The sequence below is a fragment of the Protopterus annectens genome, chromosome 6.part1 (genome assembly GCF_019279795.1).
Source record: "Protopterus annectens isolate FY-2018-M chromosome 6.part1, PAN1.0, whole genome shotgun sequence".
NCBI classification, from domain to species: Eukaryota; Metazoa; Chordata; order Ceratodontiformes; family Protopteridae; genus Protopterus; species Protopterus annectens.
The window spans coordinates 464926894-464949995 of record NC_056738.1 but is presented as its reverse complement, the minus strand read 5'-3'; the positions used below and the strand labels follow the sequence as shown (position 1 = coordinate 464949995).

The following is a 23102-nucleotide window of genomic DNA, read 5'->3' as shown; positions in this document are numbered from 1 at the left end:
TACAGTGTAAATAAAGGAAAATAAAGTTACAGCTTTTCTCCCTCAGCCTCCATTAAAAAAAGGACCTCGTGTGATCAGTTGGACTATCCCTATTAAATTAAATTCCACCTGCATGACACATTAATACGTATAAGAGTAAAGCATCTAATTACAGACTTAATTTAGAAAAGTTTACTTTATCCTCTTAATTCACAGATCCAAATAAATTCCTCTTAAGCTTTGTCTCACTACACAAACCAAAATACCTTGGAGTTAAATACAGACTGGATATAATTTTTTTTTAATTGTAATTTATAAGACAGTACAAATGGATCCAGAAAACTGCAGAGAAATATCTTTTGGTCTTTTGGCAAGATCCTCAAAAGTCAAGACAGTTTTTCAAAACTATTTTTGCAACAACTTGACTTTACGCATCCCTTGAGGCTTCAACTTGGTTTAACAAGTCAGTTGCAAAAGTCTTGTGGCAGAACAATAGTCTAAAAGTAAGTCCTTAAAAACCTTTTGGATCCCAGATATAAAAGTGAGCTTAAAACTTCTGAACCTCAAGCCATTTTGTACTGATTTCATAGTGCCCGTATTTACTTGTTATATATGATCCCTTTGGTCCCTCTCAGGACAATACCCCATGATGGATCATAAGATTCACTGGTATACAGTCCCATTTTATATGTATGTATATATATTGGTATACAGTCCCATTTTATATATATATATATATATATATATATATATATATATATATATATATATATATATATATATATACACACACACATATTATTTATACATATATAGTGTCACTTTGTAACTTAAATGCCACAATGTATTTTTCACTAACTAAAATTAGGCATTTCATAAACATTTTAAGGCCCACCAACTTAATTTTACTGAATTCTTTGGTGATGTCAGTCAAGAGCATGCATGGATTACAGATGGGCCCTGCGCATGCTCTGCAGTGTGCCAATTAAAGTCTAGGGATGCACTTGGATTGATATGAATGAGGGCAAAGTTCAATGATCTTTGTAAACTTTAATTCTCCCTTTGTGATGGCACCACAATTTTATTTAAGGACTACATTTCAAAGCAGGCGCAAATAAAAAGAAAATGCAGTGCGATACTGGAAGTACCACATGTCGGGGTGTATAAAGGCGAGTGTACACCTAACAGTGCTGAAACTCCTTAATCTTAAGAGTTTTACTTTAAAATTGGGCCAATTTAATGAATTTCTGTCAACTACAATCATTGGCAGAGAACACCAACTTGTTAATAAATACCACAGTGTTGAAATTACTGACTTCCTGATCAGACACCTCTGTCTGAATCACCTGTTAGAAAGCAGCGTTTTGATTTCTAATGCTATTTTGAGGGAGTGCGAGAATCTCAGCCAGAGTTCACTCATATTAATCTGACTGAAGCTGCAATTTCCAAATAATAAAGTCTATCTATGATGCTGTAACATTTACCATTCCTCCATATTCATTTATCAACAAGTTAAATTGCTGCATAACACATACTTAACTCTCCACAAACTTGCAGCAAAGCAAAAGTATTCACTGTAATGTATTTTGTGCGAGACAAATGCAGCTGCAGCTTACTTCTGCACAGACTACTAATAAACAAACAATACATCACACTGTTTGTCTTTGTAGCTCTATTCAACCAATATGGGACCTTTCCTTTTATTGTTCAATTTATTATTTACTTTTGGAGGCTAAAGTCTCAAAGGAGATTGTAACTTCTATAACTATTAACACTACCTATGCAGCACCATGGCAGTAGAAAACAGTTACCAACTTTTTTCCTTATATTTCCCTCTGTGTCAACAATGTCAATTGTCAGCCCCCTGCCAGCTAACCATAACATCTGCTCCCCATCACCAGGGTGAAGGTTAGCCTACAGGGGTCCTCATTTAGATAGACATTAGGCAGTGGTCAGGGTGTTCTTTCTGCAGACCTACCCTCACACGTACTCACCCAGGGACAGAGCAGGTGGGTGTAACGGGCTGATGGCAAAGGCTGGTCCCTTGTTTCTACTATAAGCATTATTCCTTTCTAGCGTCCTTAAAGCATGAAAGGTAGTCTCCCAGCCTCCACTGGTGAGATCTCAACAACTTTCTTCATCCACCAATGTGTAGAGCCATCTCCACCCTCTAGGACTGTCAAAAGCAGGACATGACGTTCACTTCTACACGCCCATGTCTGGCTCCTCCACTACTGGGGCTCCTAACAGGACCCTGGTCATCAGGGACTCGGACAAGGCTCCATCCCTCTGCACCACTGAACAAGGCTTCGTTATCTACTTTCATTAATCTCAGTTTGGATCAACATTTTCATTACTAAATGTTGCTTAAAACAAGAAGAAATCTCTTCAAAGCTTTGGTGTAACTTTATTAAAAATGTTTTATCTTTGTGGAAATAGTCACAAAAATAATGGATTCAGAAAGATTTCCTAACATATAGGAGGAGCGTCTTAATATGATACTGGTGAACACCTCAAGCGAGTACTTTGTTTAGCATCACTAGTATTCGGTGGAGTATGCCATCATCCATGCTGTATCTCTATACCTCATGGTCTCAAAGTTACATGTGTTTAATTAGAGCTGCGTGCTTGCTAGGCAGCCACGGTGGTGCAGCGGTTAAGGTTGCCGCCTCATGAGTGTATGCCTTCCGTGGAAAGTTGGGTGCCGGGCTGGCAACTCGACACTGTAAAACTCCACTGCCAATCATGAGCGGACAGGTGATCCGCTATGGCGACCCCTAACCGGGAAAAAGCCGAAAGAAGAAGTGCTTGCTTGTAGACATCGCTACTGCTCTTAACCCAAAGCGATTAATAGCTTCTATGACTTGAATGTTTTACTATATTACTGTATATTATTAAGAGCAATGCGTGAGTTTGCGCTGCATTACTTTGGTAGGACACCAACTCATGTTAAAAGTTAATATCTGGATATATTATCCTGTTAATATCATAAATTTATCAGTGCGGTACTAGAAATACACGTTTGCAATGTACTTCCGACAGCCACAGTGTTTTATGATACAAAACATAACTGAAAATGACAAAATAAATCTAACACTCCCCGTGTTACTAACAGTCAAACAGCAGTTTGCTAAACCACAACAGAAAGTACCGCTTGAAGTTCAACAGAGGACGAGGTAATTATAATTAAGTGCTTTAGCCTGGTTGTAAGTCTACATCTCTAGCACAGAGAACGTGGGTTAATAACCTGCAGAGTGAGTTTTTTCCCCTATAACACTGCTTGTGTAAGCCTGCATTTGTAAGACATGCTTTTAAAAAGGACGTTAAAAAGCTAAATTAGGGGGTCTGACGATGCATGTTCACTGCGTCTTCAGTCCGTTACAATTATGAAACTATTTCTGTAATTCCTAGGTCTCCCACAAGAGGGACCCCGAATTCATTTGTTGACAGACGCAATGCGGTGGAAACCGAAGAAACTGAATTCAACATCATCTTGTGGTTTACAACAAGTGGAGACAAATCATAAACCTCATGACAATCATGATTCATGTTGTTTTATCTTACGTGGGTGGGTACGAAAACAACCATAATTTAAACGCGAGCCAAAAATATGACCTGACTTTACCAGCCAAAATACAAGTAACAGTCCAGCAAGTATGTTTATATACATTAAATATGACACTGGTTTGCATTAGGGCTTACTTGGATCTTAAATGGTTAGGTTTAACCTTGATCACAAAAAGATACGAGGAAGATCTAAAATTTGACCGGTCTGGCTTGTCCACCCTCAAGTGTCATGGGACGTTAGGCACGTCACTTCTGTGCTGTAAATATAGGGACACATATGCTTCATATGGCTAATGGAGATCTCCACCATCAACAAATGAACGCTGCAGTGCAGCTTTATCCGCATTACTGGAATAGCACTGAAAGTCCTGTTTGTCATTTGAGAGACTAAAGGCCGGGCAACGTGGATGGTCATCCTAACATGCGGCTATTTACAAAGCCATGTCAATGTGGGCAACAGGGCTCACATGCAAATGGCAAACATCACTTATAGTGCACGTAGCGCAGCTAGTTGTGATTGTCAAACAATTTTATTAAAATCTGCTTATACTGTGAAAAAGGAGAGTAAAAGTGTTGAATGCACAACCAAAATTCACACACCTGTATGCAAAATAGAATGCTATTCTGCAACAAAATGAAAAATAATCTCTTTTCCATCTTAACAATAATAAAGACTTATTTGCCACTACTGTGCTGCAGAACATGCATAAGCTCCTCCAGTTTACTTTCCAACTAAGTGGCTTCACACTGTTAGTGTACAGGCAGTACTGTCAAAACATTATACCAATGCAGATTCATACATTTAGAGCTACAGAAATGGAAACTTTTAATCAGAACATACAGTGCTTGGACTATTTTTTTTTTCTTTACTGGCTTGACTCTGCAATTATCCAAAGACCAATCTGTCCATATCCCGAAAAGCTCTATCAGACTGTGTGTGTGAAACGGAGAAGCGGTCACTGACCCTTGTCGGACCCACTAAAGACATGGATTAACATGCAATTCTTGCAATACCGACCACAACAAGGACTCTAGAATGGAGGCTACAACAATTACTCCAAAGCAATATATAAGTAGCATTAGCAAGTATCATTTACAAAAATAAAAGTTCGCTCTGTGCAAGTAAACACCAAGCTAAACCATGACAAAGTACAACTTCTTAAGCTTACCGGCTACACTTCACACAGAACAAACTGATTGCTCTTACCTTTCGCTAAAAAAGTGACTCAAATAAGGAGATAGTTGGACTATATACAGAGGTTCCCAATGATTATCCTTAACTGCAAATTTTCCGTACTCTCCCCGTTGCAGTGTTGTTTCATCCACTATATCCTTTACTGCTGTTCTGATATCACATCCACTAACAGGAAATCCCCCTTACTTTGCTTTACCCCTTCACTGACAACTAAAAAAGTGGACAGTTTACGTGTAAGGGGGAAGCCTGCAGGTGCACTTCCCTTCCCATAACTCCATCCCGTACTCAGTAAAATGGCTGGGCTGCGTGTACCCAGAATCCACGCGCAAGCGACTGACATCATACAGGAGTAGAAATCCTGAAAGTGGAAAGCCAAACGCCCTTAAAGGGGAGTTCCTTAAAGGGGAGGTGCAGTGGCATTTGGTGCGAATGTGTGGAGGGAAAAACTCTAATTCCAAACTGAGTATTCTGTGAAAGTACCACATTTGCAGAATCACACCCCTCGACTGTCCAAATTTTTGTCGCGTAACATTTGTGATTTTCTGGATTTTTGCGGTAGGTAAATCAGTGAGGACTGAATTCACTAAATAATGACAGGCGTTTGAGTTTCCGACTTCATATCCTTCAAAAAATGCTTGGTAACACAATACCTTTTAGTCTAGCAACTTTCTAAATTTATAAGAGCGTTATCTAAAATTTGTCCCTATTTTGGGGGCTTTGTATCCCCATTATGCTTGGCTTTGCCAAGATTTTTTCTATTAAGAGGTAGAGAGCTATGTGCAGAATTCCTAATTTAAGTGATTTACTAGGAATATCTTAGGGGCGTTCTTCTGGAGCATATTTTTACGGTGTACTTCGTATAATTATTTTTTTTCCGGAAAGTGTATTACATTTTAATGTGTTCAAAAACAGTACTATAAATAATGTTACTTTATATTAACATACCATAGCTTTGGACAAATTGGGGATGGGGCAAATGCCAACAGAATTGAGAACAAATCCAAAAATTATACTGTAACTCAAGTTTATGCTTACTCGTGGAGCTTTTCTCCCCGTGTCTCCACTGAAAAGAACCTGTGTCCAGTCAGAATTTCCCGGTAAAAAAATGTAAATAAATAAGTAATAAATAAATAGTCGGAGATAATCAGGTGCACTTTTAAAATATCAGTATTGTTAACTTCAGACACTAACAGAATGAGAAATTGTGAAGTAATATACATTTTTATAGTAAAATAAATCTACTATTGTCATTATTTATTAAGTGTCACCACCTTTTCTCCAAAAGTCAGCAGTTTTAGGAGGGATTAGGAGGGACGGAGTTAATATTTTAGAATTACATTGTCTTTCTAAAGACGCAAATTGTGTTATAAATGATTGTATTAAATAAGGTTTGAAATTGTGGTGGTGAACATTTTATTTTATTAACTTGGGGGAGGGGGGCACAGTGGTCCAGCAACGCTTAGCGTTGAAACTCCGTTCTTGGTTGAGGTGCCTTCTCTCTGGAGTCTGCATGTCCTTTGATCACATAGGTTTTTGACCTGTGCTCCGTTTTTTGAGGACATTCCAAAAAATACACTTAGTTAAACTAATGCTCCCACAAATTCCACATAGAAATATATGTAATGTGTGAGTGTATCTATGCATTCTACTCTGCCTGCAATGGACCCCTCTTTCTCAGTGTGGTGATTTCTCTGTTTATGTCCATTGCTTATATGGACAGGATCCAGCTCCCCAGACACCCTAAGTTAAAGTTTGGTATTGGAAAATGATTTTTGATTTATTTTGCAAAGTAGGAGAACTTGTAAGACATGTTGGCAAATTAATATAATTCAATATTACTTCACATGGATTCCTTTAAAAAAATCTTAACAGTGAATTAAACTGTATCAAGCTGCTTGTTGCATTAGTAGCAAGTTTTTTTTTTTCTTCAACTTGGAGAGAACAGAGGACATTTTCTTATTTTTTTGCTCCTCAACTTACAAGTGAGTGAGCCACCACATTGGGGAACTACACCAGGCACCAAACAACTTGCTACAGTTCTACTTGTTAAGTATAACAAAACCCATTTTACACATGCTGTAAGCATCCCAGGTGGTGTTAGCAATTCTTCCACATTTTATCCATGTGTTCTATATTTTGGATATGAAAGGTTGAGAGCAATGGACTGCAGTTAGTCTGTTTCTTGTTATACTAATTGTTACAGTGATTGGGGTCGTGTATGGCTGTGAATAATAGCAGCAAGTTAAAATACATTATTCTAGCCATTATGTTTATGATGGGGAAGTGGAGGTAATGTGTGTGTGTGTGTGTGTGTGTGTGTGTGTGTGTGTGTGTGTGTGTGTGTGTGTGTGTGTGTGTATATGAAAAGAAAACAAAAACAGTAAAATGACTATTAATATGACTTGCTCTGTGTGAGGGATCCATTTTTGGATGAAAATAATAAGTTGCAATACATGTTTGTGTCCAGTCTTTCACCTTCATCACAAGATGATGTTAGTGGTATAGAGAAAGTGGCTATCTTTTGGGTGGCGGCAGATGATTTGTATGTGATAACAAAGGCATTTATATTAATACTGTTGAATCATTGACATATGGTATGTCAGGATGGAAGCAGCATATGTCTGTGAACAGCAAGTTGAATATTAATGATGTCATTACTGGTTTTCACGTTTTATTTTGCTATTAAACAAGAGGAACATATTCAGAAAGTGGCAGTTTTTTTCAGGGGTGGGGGGGGCAAGTGGCCATCAAGCTGCCTTCCCAGAGACAAAAAGAATGTGTGTGTGTGTGTGTGTGTGTGTGTGTGTGTGTGTGTGTGTAGTTGAGGTTCAGTGCTGCTTTGTTGTTGACCAATTTATGCTCAAGAATGTCTCTTAAATGGGCCAGACACTTGGCTCATTTCTTTGTCAAAAAAAAAAAATAGTCTTGTGCACCTCTATTTTCTGCCATGACCAAGTAACAAGATAATAAAGCCAAAGAGTCAGTAAAGTAGAGAACACTAGGAGCTGTACAATACAAATATATATTTTTTATAAATAATAAAAGTTTAGCAATTGTACCTGTAAAGTTAACCAAGAATACTAGATTCTGGAGGGACTCCCAGGATGGCTGCACATTGAGTAACAGCTTAATTCAACCTCTCCCAGTGTGAAAACAGAAACTTAGCAGAGAAAACCAGTGGACCTATACTTCTAGGTAAATTTCAGTAACTGGCTAATAAGTGTACTGCCTGGATGCCAGGAAAAAAGAAATACAGAGGACCTGAAAGAAAATCAGCTACAAAAGTTGAGGAAAAACACTGCAGCTGTTCAGCAAAAAGCAGTGCAAGCTTCAGACATGACTTCCAGTAACCTAGAGCAAAGTATAAGACAACTGCACACAGACCTAATTAAAATAAATGAAATGCGAATAGAGTATATCAACTCAAAAAACAAAAGGCTAGAAAAAATGGAAGAAGCTTTAAACAAATATTTAGATGAGGTGATAACACTGCAAAACTCAGAGGTCGAAATGAAGAAAAGGCTGGCTGAATATGAGACTGCACAAGAAGAGATGTTTCAAAAAATAATAGAATTAGAGGACAGAGCACATAGGGAAAACCTGAGATTTTCTGCTGTACCAGAGAAGCTGGAAGGAACAGACTGTATTAAATTTATGAAAGCCCAAATAAGCAACTGGACTGGTATTCCACAACAGCAATTAATTGAAAGGGCACATCATGTGTATGCTCCCAACCTGACTATGAGAAAGCAACCTAGACCTTTAAGAGTAAAGATGCAATCTTAACAACAGAGTTGATTCTGGCAAAACTGTGGCAGAAGGATAAAGTACTAAAAGTGGAAGACAGCAGAGTGTTTGTTGAAAATGACTATTCATTGTGCACCAAGCAGAAGACGAGTAAATGTATTACATTATTCAAGGAATGTCGAGAAGCAGGCCCATCTAGCTTCAAAATATTTTTCCCTGGAGGGACAAAATCATTTTTGATGAACTACATGCTAAGGAGGAAATATAAAAGTTTGTCTAACAAAAAGCAAACTGTGAAACAAAAGGTAATTCTGCTCTTTATTTCACAGAGAGACTGTGCCAGCAAAACCTTTCCCAATGTTTTAATGGAAAATGCTTGAGAGAAGGAACAAACACAAGAGTCAACTAGAAGAATGAAGAGCACATTGGAAATGAAGCAGAGATAAGATATGGGAGATAGAGATGAGCAGGAATAAAACTAGTAACTTGGAAATTGACAAATGTGGGATTACAAAGCAATAACTGTATTTGTGAAACATGACAGAACAAGCAAATCTAGAAATATTGGACTGTTTTTGACTTTGTTAATTTTGTAGGGACTCTAAAGCAAATAGCCTACTTCATGTCATTAATGTTCAGAAAAATACTTAGGGGAGGGAGAAAGTTAACTGTTAGCAAAACAATTTTTTATCTTAATGGTACTATTTTAGTAGTGCATGATTTTCTTTGCATGCTATAAAGTAAAGTTTTGCTCAGTTATTTTTAAGTATAATGAGACAACTAATGAAAATAGGTGCTGCAGTTTTTGTTCTTTTTTTCTCCCCTCTTCTCTCTATCTCCTTGTTCAGTTTTAAGACACATAGACACTGCAAAGTAAAATAAAGAGTATGACAAAAGAAATATTTGTGTGTTTTTTTCTCATTCTTGCATAGGGGAATGACTAGATTGAGGACCTAGCTTGAGCTAGTAACATGTTTTAAGAGAAAGCAAGTGAATGAAAAAGAATATTGAATATTATAAGGCTTTTCTGTAGTAAATAAATATATACTTAGCAATTTTGTATCTGGTTCTCATGTCTCTAGAAGACAATCTGATAAAGAGAAATGGCTAGGAGATAATGCTATCTGAAAGTATTCAAGTGTTTTCCCAGCTTAGATATCTATAAAGATAAGATAAAACCAGACAGCACATAGTAGAAGCACATGCTGCACTATGTGTCTTAGCATGGATAACCTTTCTTTTAGGTTAAGTCAAGTCTATGAGTGTGGCTGTTGGTTTGGAACATTTGTTCCTCTTAGGATGGTAAAACTTCAATATTTGAAGATGTACATAGTTTTGCGTGTTATTAAGTTAATATGTTATAGGGGTATTGGGGTGTGTTTGTTTTTTTTTGAGTGAGAGCTTTCTATAAAGCAAAACATTTGTAAGATATGACATAAGCTCAAATGGACATAAGAAAAGACAACTGTATAAAAGATCAACCTGCCAAACAGTGTATGCATATAACACAAAAGCTGGAACTAGACATTTAACAAAAAGCTGTTACACAAACGGTGGGAATAATAACTTTTTAAGACAATGATAATTTCTATAGTGTCTTTAAGTGTCAATGGTCTTATAGATACAGAAAAGAATAGTGATACTGTGGTGGTGGTGCTGCGGTAGCGTTGTCTCCTCACAGTAAGACGTTGTCCCATTCGATTCTCAGCTAGAGTGTCTTCTTTGTGGAGACATGCATGAATGGGCGTACCTTTGTTGAAGGTTGTGTGTCAGGGCTGGCAACTCGGCACGTAAAAATCTACTGCCAGTCATTAGCAGACTTGAGTTCCGCTGTGGCGACCCCTAACCGGGAAAAGCCAAAAGATACAACAACAACAACATTAAACAATGTAGTGTGCAAATAGCTATGCTACAGGAGGCACACTTGGAAATAACTGAACATGTGACTTTGATAAAGAAAGGTGTTCAGGATGGTTATTCAGCTGAATACCTGGGGCAAAGGAAAAGAGGAGTTCTTATATTAATTGCAAGAGGAGCGCCAGTAGTGATAGAAGAGGATAAAAAGATAATAATGGTAGATTTTTAGTATTAAGGGGCTACTGGTAAGGGAGAATAATTACACAGGCATGTATTTATATTCCACCTAAAACTGCTATAATGGTGTTTAAAAAAATTTTGGGAGAAATAATCAGCTTTCAGCAAGGAATATTCCTTACAGATGAGGACAGGAATTTGATTTGTAACTGTGAAGATGTGTTGGGGGGGGGGGGGTGAAGGGAAAATATAACAAAAGGGTAGATTTTTGAAGAAATTTATAACAATATTTGGTGTGGAAGATGTGAATTCAGTACTAGGAGTTTGGAGTGAATTTGCATATTATTCCCCAAGATACAAAAACTGGGCTAGGCTAGACAGAATATACACTTCAGAGGAACATGGGCATTTAATTGAAGATCTTGCTACACACCCAATAACTAGTTCAGATCATGTGCCAATAATAACTAAAATAAAAACACAGGGTAATGAAATAAAAATGAGACACTGGCGCTTTCCCACCTATCTGATGAAAAGAGAGGAATTTAAGGAATGGGTAGTGGAAATTATTCAGGAGCTATTAGAGAAGATAGAAATTTCTTGTGAAAATATAGCTAGAGCGTGGGATAAAATTAAAGTGGAGTTTAAAAACAGAGTAGAGCAGAAATAAAAGAAAGGGAGATATGGTTAAGAATAACAAGAATTATTTAGAGGAAATTACAAATGTTAAAGTACTGCAAAATAGAGGGAATCCCACAGAACAAGAAGAGGAGCAACTGCAGAATGCTAAACAGAAAATAAGGGATTACATAAATAATATGCATGAGTTTAGAAAGATTGCTGTTAAGCAACTGCTTTTGATAACTCTAGAGCACAAAAACATTTAGCACATTGATTCAAGTAACAGAAACTACAAGGGGCTGTCACCAAGTTTAGGGAGCCTATAACAAGGAAGATAACAAGAAATCCTGTAGAAGCATTAAAAATATTTCAGAAATTCTATGAACGTCTGTATAAAGCAGAGAAACATGGAAATCAAGAAAAGGTACAAATGGAAATGTTTATGGAAGAATTAAATATGCCAAGGTTAGAAGTAGATGCGTCTCAATTACTAACAGTTAGGATAGGAGGAGATGAGATAAAAATGGTGATGTACAACCAATCTATAGGAAAGTCGCCAGGAATAGATGGTATTGCTGTGGAAGTTTGGAAGCTAGGAGAGAAAAAAAATGATAAAGATCTGGAAGGTTTTGTTTAACAGTATTTTAAGAGGAGGAGAAGTACCAACATCATGGAAGAAAGTGGCAGCTGTAATACCTAAAGACGGTAAAGATGCATCAGATACAGCTTCATAAAAGTCCATTTCAGTAGTAAACCATAATTATAAAGTGTTTATGCCAATAATGGCTAAAAAAATCTCAAAAAGTGATGCCAAAATTGATAGATATAGATCAATGAGGTTTTGTAGAGAGGAGGCAAACATTTGACAACACAACACTGGTGATCCAGAGGGAAGCAGAATGTAAGAAAATACCACTGTTGTTGGTGGGTCTTGATGCACAGAAAGCATTTGACAGATTAAGCTGGGACTTTATGAACAGGGTAATGGAAGCATTCGAATTTCCTGTTAATTATGAGGATATATGAGGTATCAGAGACAAAAATTAAAGTGGGTGGGTTCCTCTCTGATAATTTCTGCTTCAGCAGAAGAATTAGGCAGGGGGTGTCATTTTTTCCCCTTTGTTATTTGCATTATATTTAGAACCATTGGCAAAAAGAATAAGGAACTCAGAAATTCAAGGATATAATTGGTATGGTAGTCAAGAAAAACTGTCTCTATCTGCAGATGATATTATTTTATACCTGATAAAACCAGAAAAGGACATTAAAGTATTGTAGAATATTTTGAGACAGTTTCAAATCTTTTCAGGATACAAAATTAATGAAGGTAAAACAAAGGCAATAGCGACAAATTATGTACTCACACATGAATTGGTTCAGAAATATCCATATTTATGGGGACATGATAAAATGAAGTATCTGGGAGTACATATTAAAAATAATTGTGGTGTGGCAGCTTAGGATATGTGGGAAGAGACTAAACAGAAGTTAATACAAAAACTGAGAAATTGGAAGCTCTGTTGTATGGATATGGATAGTAAGATACAAACAGTTAAAAGTTTTTTGGTCCTTTTAAAGGAGAAGTTGTGGAAACTGATTCTTCCACTAGAACAAGGCAGATTGGGATTGCCCGATTTGAAGGGGTATTTCAGAGCTACACAGTTAAGGTTCCTATACATAGCTCAAGCAGAAACCTATAATTCAAAGTGGAAATGAATGATGATGAAACAGGGGAGAAGCTCATGAAACAAGGAGGGACTGGGATTTTGGATTCAGACCTTTAAGTAGAATAACAATAATCATACTAAATATTAATTATATCCATAAAGTAGCAGAAAGTATTCTAAGAACGAAGCCAACACGGGAATGGAGAAAGGAGATTCTGCTGATAGGAATGACTGCAACTAGGGATACAGATAATAGGCAAGAGGGGGCTGGAATTTATTGGAGAAAACTGGTGAAAGATCCAGGGTATTGGGACCAAATAACTAGAGAGGGAAAGTTAATAGAATGGGGAGATTACAAGAATTTATTTAGATTGCAGATCAGATGTTGCCTTCCCTATCAACTATTAATATCAGCGTATAGGCAAAGAGAAGTTAATAGGGGGTCCAAAATGAACAACCATGCTGGTAGAGTTTTTCGTAGAATCTACAATAGAAGCTGCTGTTAAAAATGGAGTAATTAGTACAGCATATGAAATATTGCATGGTAACTATAAGAATCAGTCAGACGAGGTTAGAAAGTATTTGGAAGAGAGATTGGATTAGCAATTCACAAAGAAACAATGGAGGATATGTTTGTCTCCCAAATGTGCAACAAAATTTAGGATTTTTGCTTGGAAATGTTTACATAGATATTTTTATACCCCAAGTAGACTCCAGAGAATTTTTCCTCAGGTAGACAGCAAATGTTGGGGATGTGATGGGGAAGAAATAGATAACTGGAAACATATTTTCTGGGAGTGTAATGAGTTCACAGACTTTAACAATTCCCTGCAGACCACCCTGACAGAGATACTGGATGAGAAAATTGGTGTAACTAGGGTGATGATTTTTTTGAGCTGTAATACAGAATCGGAATTGCATAGACATAGTAAGGCCTTGCTGAGTCTAATTATGGCGGCTGCCAAAAAAAACTATTACTAGTAAATGGAAATTACAGTCCAAGCCAACAGTACTAGAAATAGTGAATATAGTAACAGAGATAAAACAACTGTAATTGGGATCTTTAGAAAAGGGTAGGAACAAATTACATACAGGAGGGAATGAGGTTTAAAAGAAGGCAGGATGTGAATGAGCTATGTAATGTTCGACTGACAATGATTAGGTAGATTATAAGTGATGTATAATATTTGCAACTAAAATAATGTCAGTATGGTCTGTGATGTAAAATACTTGCAGCTGGGACTACATCATTATGGTTTGTTGTTATTTATATAGATGTATGCCACATTATGAAATTCTTCTTGTAATGTTTCTTTGCATTATACAAACTTAGATCTATAAATTAAATGACAGATCCAAGAATTTTTAGGGGGTATCAGTCCATAAAGTAGACAGCTGATGGTGTGTGGAGAAATGACCAGTAGCCAGTGGGATAGAGCAGGACATAGATGATAAGACCACTTGGTGGCTGCTTTGACAGCAAGTGATTTATATATATATATATATATATATATATATATATATATATATATATATATATATGAGGTAACTACTATCCTGTCCAGCTAACAGCAAATTTATAGACAGCACCAAGCCATTTCAGTGCATACCTATGACAGATGTTTGGTCACACATGTCAGGTCTGTCTCTGTGCATAGGGGCATAGCTCTGATATGCGTTATCAGTATACACACATACACACACACTACAGTATGTTTATACAGGCTCTGAAGATTACACACACACATAAAAGCCTCAGCTTTGTCTGAAGAAGATATGTTGTTCTTCTTTCGGCTTTTCCCGGTTAGGGGTTGCCGCAGCAGAACTCTGGTCCACTAATGATTGGCAGTATATTTTTTACGGGTGCCGAGGTGCCAGCTCGACGCCCAACCTTCAATGAAGGCACGCCCATTCTATGCATGTCTTTCGAACGCCACTCGACCGTGGGGAGGACATGCAGACTCCACACAGAAGGCGCTCCAGCCGAGAATCGAATGGGAGAACCTCTTGCTGTCAGGCAACAACGCTTACCACTGCACCACCGTGGCTTCTCTGTCTGAAGAAGATATACACTTAATAAAACCAGAACCTTATACATTTAACATGCATACCACCTACTGACCATAGTAAATCAGTCAGTCACCAAACTGTGACTGTGAAAAGAGTCCACAACAACAAAATATCTCAGGTTAACATTTAACTAAGCCAAAGCTGAAATCTTATAAGACAAACATTTTAACATGGTAACCACAAAAACACTCTAGTAACCGGTGATTTCTACTGTGCATTAAATAGGCACCTATCTCACTGGACATCGTAAGGATCTGGGACCAAAATTAGGGATCTCAGCTACATTTACAGAGATTAAAACTATAAAATGGTCATTGTTAATGCTACGATGAGCAAACAAAGAATGTTTTCCCTCTTCTGTTTGCAATAGGTTTTGCTGGGGTTATCAGACATCCTAGCAAGCCTGGGAAAATCACATCTACTTAGGAAAAGTTTGGAGCTTTTCTCCCTGGGCCTCCACTGAAAATAGGCTTTTACCCAGTCAGATTTTCCCAGTAATCAAATGTCAATAAATAAATAAAATCCTCTCATCACCTTATATGATACCCGAATATTGCAACAAAATGTAGATATTCAATCAGTGACCAAGGATGCATCACAAAAATGGGATTCACTGCCTGCCATCCAAAGTGAGCTGTGCAGCTAGCTGGAGTAATTTTTGCAAGATGAGCTTTACCACTGTCCTTAGACAGTGTATGTAACGAACAATACATTTTTCACTAACAAGAGATTCTTTGGCATCATCAACAACCTCATTAACATGAAAGGTGAGATTTGAGGATAATGTGCAGTTATAGAATGAAGAGAAGGCTCAGAGAACATATGCTGGTGAGACAACAGGAAGAAGAAGATACCCAGCAGAAAGTTATAACATGGAGTTAGAATGTGCAACAGGGGAAAGGAAGGCGCTGAGGAATGATACACTCCTTTGACTGAAGATCTTTTGTAGAAAGATAAAGGTTTCTTTATTAAAACAGTGCAGAATATTTTAGCAACTCTGGACACGTGAGCTTGATGCAAGACAATAAATTATTCATTTGTCTGATTTACTTCTGAATCAAAATCAAAAAGCTGTATTACTTAAAGGCTTGAAGTTTGTCCTTACAGTTATACCAAGATGGGTAGATTTTGAAACAGATATGTTTATGTTTATATGTAAATTATATTTATAATTAATGTTAAAAAATGCATCAAGCTGTTTTAATAGATAAAGTTGAGGGTGATAATATATGGATTTTATAGATGAAAATAAACCTCAACATAGAGATGTTCACCCTTTTTAGAGGGATATGATATGATTAAGGAATTAAGATCTGATTATAAAAGTCAATTTGTACTATATTTCCAGAATTCTACGGTAAACATTTTTATAAGGTATGTTTAAAGTTGATGTCCGAGGAATTTACTAGACATATAAAATGGAGAAATAATTTTAATTTGAATAAGAATGAGTAGGTGGAATTAGTATGTTTAAAAAATGATAGACAGTAATTAAGCCTGCTGATAAGGGATCAAATATTGTTTTAATGAATTTCAATAAGTGTGATAAAATGTGTTCTGATTTACCTGTGATCCAAAGCAATACTGAAAGTTGAATAAGGACCCAAAGAATGATTTTCAACAGGAATATGAGCAATTGTTGCAGAAGAGAGTAAAATTGAATTTTTTAAGCAGCAAGTTAGACAACTACTAGTGGAAAATCCAGTTATTCAGTTTTTTATAAGCATTCCCTAAGATTCACAAACATCTAACCAATCCTCCAGTAGACAGTAATGTTGGGTTTATGTAGAATATTAGAATCCTTGAGTCATAAACTGAATAATTTATTGTATCCTTGTGTAAGGCAATTAAAATCATACATGCATTGATTATGATGGGAAAGGGATTATCACTTGTGGTTTGTGATGTGAAGAAGTTTTATGGAAGTATTCAGAATTATCATGGTTTGGAAGCAGCATATTTATTTATGGGGACTATTCACCAATTTTATATGTTTGTGAATTATTAGAGTTTGTATTAACACATAATTATTTTAGATAGAAACAACATTTTTATTTGCAAATGTGGTACAGTGATGGGGGTGTGTTTTACCCCCAACTTATGCACATTTAGTGATGGATAGATTTGTGATGGAATGTATTCACCCATATCAGAGGCAATGTTTTGAAATAATGACTTATTTTAGATTTATAGGGAACTTTCTTTTTATTGTTAAAACAGAGCAATGAGATTTGATTGATGGATTTGTCATTTATTTACAAAATAATAGATATGGGTTTAAGTTCATTTTTGGATGTGGTTTTGTATATAGCTGAGAATAAACATATATGTTCAAAGATTGGTCAAAAGGTAACAGCAAGTAATTGTTTGCATTCACAGAGTGATCATCCTACATTTTTACTTAATTCTTTACCTTATGGACAATTACTAAGAGTTAGGAGACCATGCATAAAATTGGAAGATTTTTTTGAGGAAATTAAATACATTTAAAAAAAAAAAACATTTATTGGGGATATATAAAGGAGCTTTTGTTTGAATGTGCTTTAAAATTGTGTGGTAAAAATAGAATAAATAATGAAAAAATGTGTATAGTAAAAACAGGTTAACATAGTCTCAGAAGGATTTGAGGATGGACCTACTTGTATTTCACACACATTTTTTAACACAAATTATTAAAATGACATAAATTTTGCTGTCAGATTAGTAAATGAGATATTTTTTTTTCAAGAAGTCCTAGATTTGAATTTGGGGGGTCAGGGGTCAGAGCAAAAGCACATGGTGGTAAATGGTAAATTAAGTTTGAAAAGACAATATCTATACATAGATTATGAAAAGTCTAAAAGTGGGAAATGTGATACATGTAAATATTTGTCGGAGGGATCCTAGTGTATAATAAATGGACAAAATTTATGATGGATTAGAAGCTGTCATGTTTATCAGAAGGTGTTATTTAAATAGATATTTATGCTATATGTATTATCTCGTTGAAGGTCTGTGGGCCAAGGCATTAGAAAAAATAAAGTTCTCCTTTTGAGCAAACAAGTGTGTACTTAAATTCTTTGAAGTCATAACAGGAGTACTTCATGAATACCTGGCAAATGCTTGTCTTTGCTAAGACTTCTGATACAACTCCACATGAGAGAATAACTGACAAATTAAAGCCATTAAGTGTCAAGCCATATGTAACTTATTTGGCAAAATAAGTCAATGTGGAGATTTATCTGTCTACCCCAATGGGGCAACTACTGGTATACCACAGGGTGTCTGTATTGAGGTAACATTTTTTGGACTGTTCTCCCAATTACATAAAAGTGGGAACTGGACTATAGATTACAAAATATGCTAATAATTGTGAACTGTTTAACATAATCACTTTAATATAAATGGTCTAAAATATACATGTTTCATGCAGCAGTAATGACCTCAATGTTCATATCAATTAATGTTGCATCATGAGACATGACAAAAATATAAATTATGATTGAAAAATAATTAGTCAAATTATAGAAATGACACCATCATTAAAGATCCAAGGAGAGATTATATAATGAAAGAATGAAAATACCTAACAATGAACACCAAATGACCAAAATCAAAACTAAAAAAAGAGGGTATTGGCCAAATTACAAAACATTCAATTGCACACAAAATTAATAAATAAGTAAATAATGTAAGTGTTATGGCAGGGTCAAGCTCCTCTGCACCCCCAAACTTAACTATACTAAGTCCATGGTCATACTATTTCAGAGAAGGAAAGGATCTCCATAAAAATGCACAGTAAAAAAAGTGCAACAGTAATGATTGTGCAACAATAATACAGCAAACTAAATATATAAACCCACCTACAAAGCACAGAAAGTCAAGCCAAAACCACCACAAACGTTAAAACCCACAAAATCCCAACACATAAAGCAAAATATTTTTCTGTATTATTGTTGATCATACGGACCAGTCATGATTCTAACATGCAGTCACATTTTTGAGAGCTGCCAAGCCATTCAACCATATGTGCATTCACACAAATGCACTACAACTCAAATTACTAGTAGCCAACAATGTAAACTATGACCGGTATGTAGCTAAAAGAGTCAGAAAAGCATATTCTGTACTCTATCAAATTCTAAATGGAGTGTGTAATGATTAGAAAAGCGTATTCTGTAAGCAATCAAACTGTAAAGGGGATGTGTAATGATTATAGGAAGATCATTATACGTCACTAATTCAGCACATTACTGAATACGGTGCTGGTTTGTAGCATTCCAACAAGCCACCTCAAAGAACCTGACAAAAGTACAACACTGTCATTAAAATCTTAGGGTTAGAAAACTGGACTATTCAGAAGGGTATCTAGATAGACGAGCCACAAAACAAGCAAATGTAAAATACGTAGTGATCACAAGATGACAAGTGGTTTCCCACAGATAATCACATTTACAGGATTAAAACGTATTGCAGTGGTAATCTGGCATTCCATTTGTTACTAAAAACAAAGATTAACTGACAATGCCTGTAACCTAGATTCTCTGGCAGAATGTAACTGCTGCTGCTGACTTTATGTTCTAACACTGAATAAATGTTGATGGAGTAGCACTTAACATCTCTTGGCTGATAATGTGCTGAATAAGAATATTGATATGAGCCTGACATTTATCATTCATGTTCTGTGAAGCATAGTTTGTGGTAGTGTGACAGGCTGAATGACCTGTCACTGTTTTCCTGTTTTTGTAATGACTGTTTTGGACACATGAACTAGTAAACCAACAGTATATGACTTTTAGCTATAGTTCCTGTAAATCTGTCAACTTTCCATTTGAAGAGATGTTCCTCTTTGAAAGTGAAATAATCAGGTTTTGTACTGAGTCAAAATTCTAGCCTTCAGGTTTTCATCTAACTTCTTAAACCAAACTGTAACAGTGAACTCTACATGAATATTTAGCTGTTACTCATCTGATGCATTGTTTGCATTCAGATTTAAAGAAAACATATCAGCAAAGACATTAATACAAAGTTCTTAGTATTTATTTGCTAATAATACTAATAGTAATCTTGGTGCCAGGATCACATGATCAATATGATTTGAACAGCATCCCCCACCAAAAAAAAGAAAGAAAGAAAAGAACGCTGTAATATATTAAGAACAAATCTGAACGGTTCACATAAATTAAACCGGTGCACATGCATATGGTTGACTGGGTATGACCGAAAGGAGTGTGACAATGTACAAAAATCCGGTTGCAATTGTTGCGAATCACAAAATTCTGTCCCCTTTTTGACCCATGTTTTTGACCCATGTTAGCACTCGTTTTAGGCTGTAGAGTAGTCTGAAATGTCAAATTTGGGGTTTTTACAACATTCCAACCATTCTGCATTATGAGATTCGCTTAGAAATGCCAGTTAACTGTATGGTCGAGCAATGTGCGCTCGACCATATGAATGTAAACCATTAAACCATATGTATTTTATTTTTAAATTTACTGACTTTTGTTATGGAAATAAATTACCTTTGCTGCATTAAGAGGTTAGAATGCTTCAATTCGCTGACAAACGGAATGTTCCTAAACTCTAATTTGATTCCATCCATGCAAAACATTTTTTTAGGCAGTGCTTAAAATTATTTCTCACATATAGAAATATTTATTAGTCATACTTTGTTACTTATTTGTTTTATCACCATTGCACTTGCTGGCATAACTCTAAGTGAGTAGTTGACAGGTAAAACTATATGCCAGGACACTTAACTTTACAACAACAAGAAATACACCACACCATGACACATACTCTGGAATAAACATTTTAGCACTAGAAAAAGTCCAGACTGTTCTGTTAATTTTAAAATGTTTTGACTTTTTTATCCACATTTACATTACACTGTTCATTACACTTCTCTCAGTCACATGGTTGTGATGGGTGTTCCAGTTGTGTCACCTGGCATGGTGATGCGACACACCAAAAATAAAAAAAAAATAATGTTTTTCTAACCACTCTACTCCTGAAAATCAGAAAGGACTTCCAAAAACAAAATAGTTGAATGGACTGTGTGGTAGGTATTATAACCATCAAAATAGCAAAAAGAGGGAGTAGACCACTGAGCCACATATTAAATTCTCCCTTTGTTCACATGGAGTTTTGCTAGGATATTCAGATTTCAACTACATCCCAAAGAAATGCCAAAGGTAATTTGGTCGTACTCCAGATTGTCAATAAGTGTGCATGTATATTCCAAGAGAGGTCACGTATATGTGAAGTTTTACTGCCATTTGTCCTCTACTACCAGGGCTCTCACTCCCCATGACCTCAAATTGGATTAAATGGGAAATTAGAAAATTAATGAATACTACAATTGCAGCTTTAGTATGATTTCCAAATACCAGGCAAGTTCAACATCCCTCAGATAATTTGGTTGCATTTTTGAAGATTTTGTTGGCACTAACAGGCAGTGGTGCCATGTCAGAAGGCTGTATAAATAGCACACAGATAAGATATGTAGTTTAACCCCCATGGTCTACTACACATTTAAACCATCCACAAAAAGTATACAATATAGCAAATCATTGTAGTTAGTACATTATCATTAAAACTATATACTCATATATGAGATCTCCTTACTAAAAGCTCTAAATTGAAACTGTTAGGGGTGTGTATTGTGTTAAGCTGATCACTGTACAATAACAGGATAATAAGCATGTCATGTTTTTTTACATTAAAACAAAAAAATTAAAACCAATTAAACTTTGCATCACTTTGTATACTTGTTAACTCTAGAACAGTCTGTATACATCTCTGTTTTCTTCAGTTCTATACCATATCTGGAGAATTCAACTGGGCTAATTACACTTGTTGCTAATTTAACTTTCACAATCAGTTAGCAAAATGCTTACTCAGTTACAAGATCTGTATACTCAACTATTCCTCAGGGCTCTGTCCTTGGCTCTCAACTATTCTCTCTCTTTGCACCAGTGTTTTCCCCTGAGACTTTCCTCACTTCTGATAATATGGTACTTACTGCCACCCATAAGTCAACCAGGCATCTGCTACATTAAGAAATAACTTCTCTTTAATTTGGAATTGGCTGTATGATAATAACTTAACTATCAATACTATTAAATCCACAGAGACGTCATTCAGGACAATGAAAGGTCTAGGCAATTCAGCATCACTATTGCTGATCCCGCTGGAACTTTACTTTCTTTCACTGCATAACAAAAATGTATGGGATTTGTGTAAGATAACACACTCTATCCTGCCATGATCTTGTCAAATTGGCAACTTCTTACAACCTAAGGTAGCCTACAATATTTCTTACCTGCATACAACAGAAGCTATGTGCTAGTGCTATAAATATCTTTAATGCTAAGACTAGAATACTCATTACCTATTACTGCCTGTCTTTCTCCTGGGATAAAACATTACTTTATTATAAGGTACTGAAAATAAAATTCTTGGATTTATTTGCTTAGCCAGTTCCTCTAAAAACCATTGCATCTCTGTTTGTAAAGCTAACTGCCTTCCCTTACCTGTGGGGTCATGTTTATTATTTAATACTTTCATATTCAAACTTCATAGTGAAAGGTACAGCCCACATCTGTCTCACAAATTTATAATGTGCAAATCTAGCTACAGTCTCAAAAGCTCTGCCCTCAAACTAAATAGACCCTAATTTTACTAGATGTATAGGTTCATAGGTGTGTACTAGGCTAATGGCCCTGGAGCCTTTACAAGCCTAGCCCATGGAAGTGCCCTTGCATCGTGCTGCCCAACTTTAGTCCCTAGTGCCTCTATCAAGTAGAGCCACTGGAGTGATCTCCAGGGTGAACTTTCTATTTTCCATCCACTCATCAAGATTTCTCTTGAAGAGGGCCAGTGATATGCTCTGCTTGACATGTATGGGAAGTCTATTCCAGAGCATGGGCAGTCTCTGAGTTATGAACCTGTCCCTCCAGCATGTTCTGTTGATTGTGGTAATGAGGTTGAGGTCTCTGGAGCATGAGGTATGGAGGGATTGGGATTTCTTTAGATGTATCATTTCTAACAGAGCTGGGTCAGACAAGGCTTTGTAAGTCAAGCAGAGATCGCCTCTTAGTAGATGATATGAGACAGAGAATAGCTGAAGTTTTTTGAGTCTGTCCATGTAGGTCATGTGTTTAAGGCCTAGGATCCTTTTCGTGAGGTACTTTTGTGCCCTCTCCAGCTGTTGCAGGTGTCTAGTGAGGTACATGCCAAAT

General features: G+C 36.3%; 1 protein-coding gene across 1 annotated transcript in view; it reads right to left on the bottom strand.

Annotated features, from left to right (window-relative positions):
* Nucleotides 1-5066, bottom strand: part of KLC2 (kinesin light chain 2) — a 1052962-nt gene extending 1047896 nt beyond the window's left edge. The window contains exon 1 of the mRNA XM_044075888.1: nt 4754-5066. The gene's annotated coding sequence lies outside the window, so the exon portion shown is untranslated. The remainder of the gene's footprint in view (nt 1-4753) is intronic.
* Nucleotides 5067-23102: the final 18036 nt, after the last annotated feature.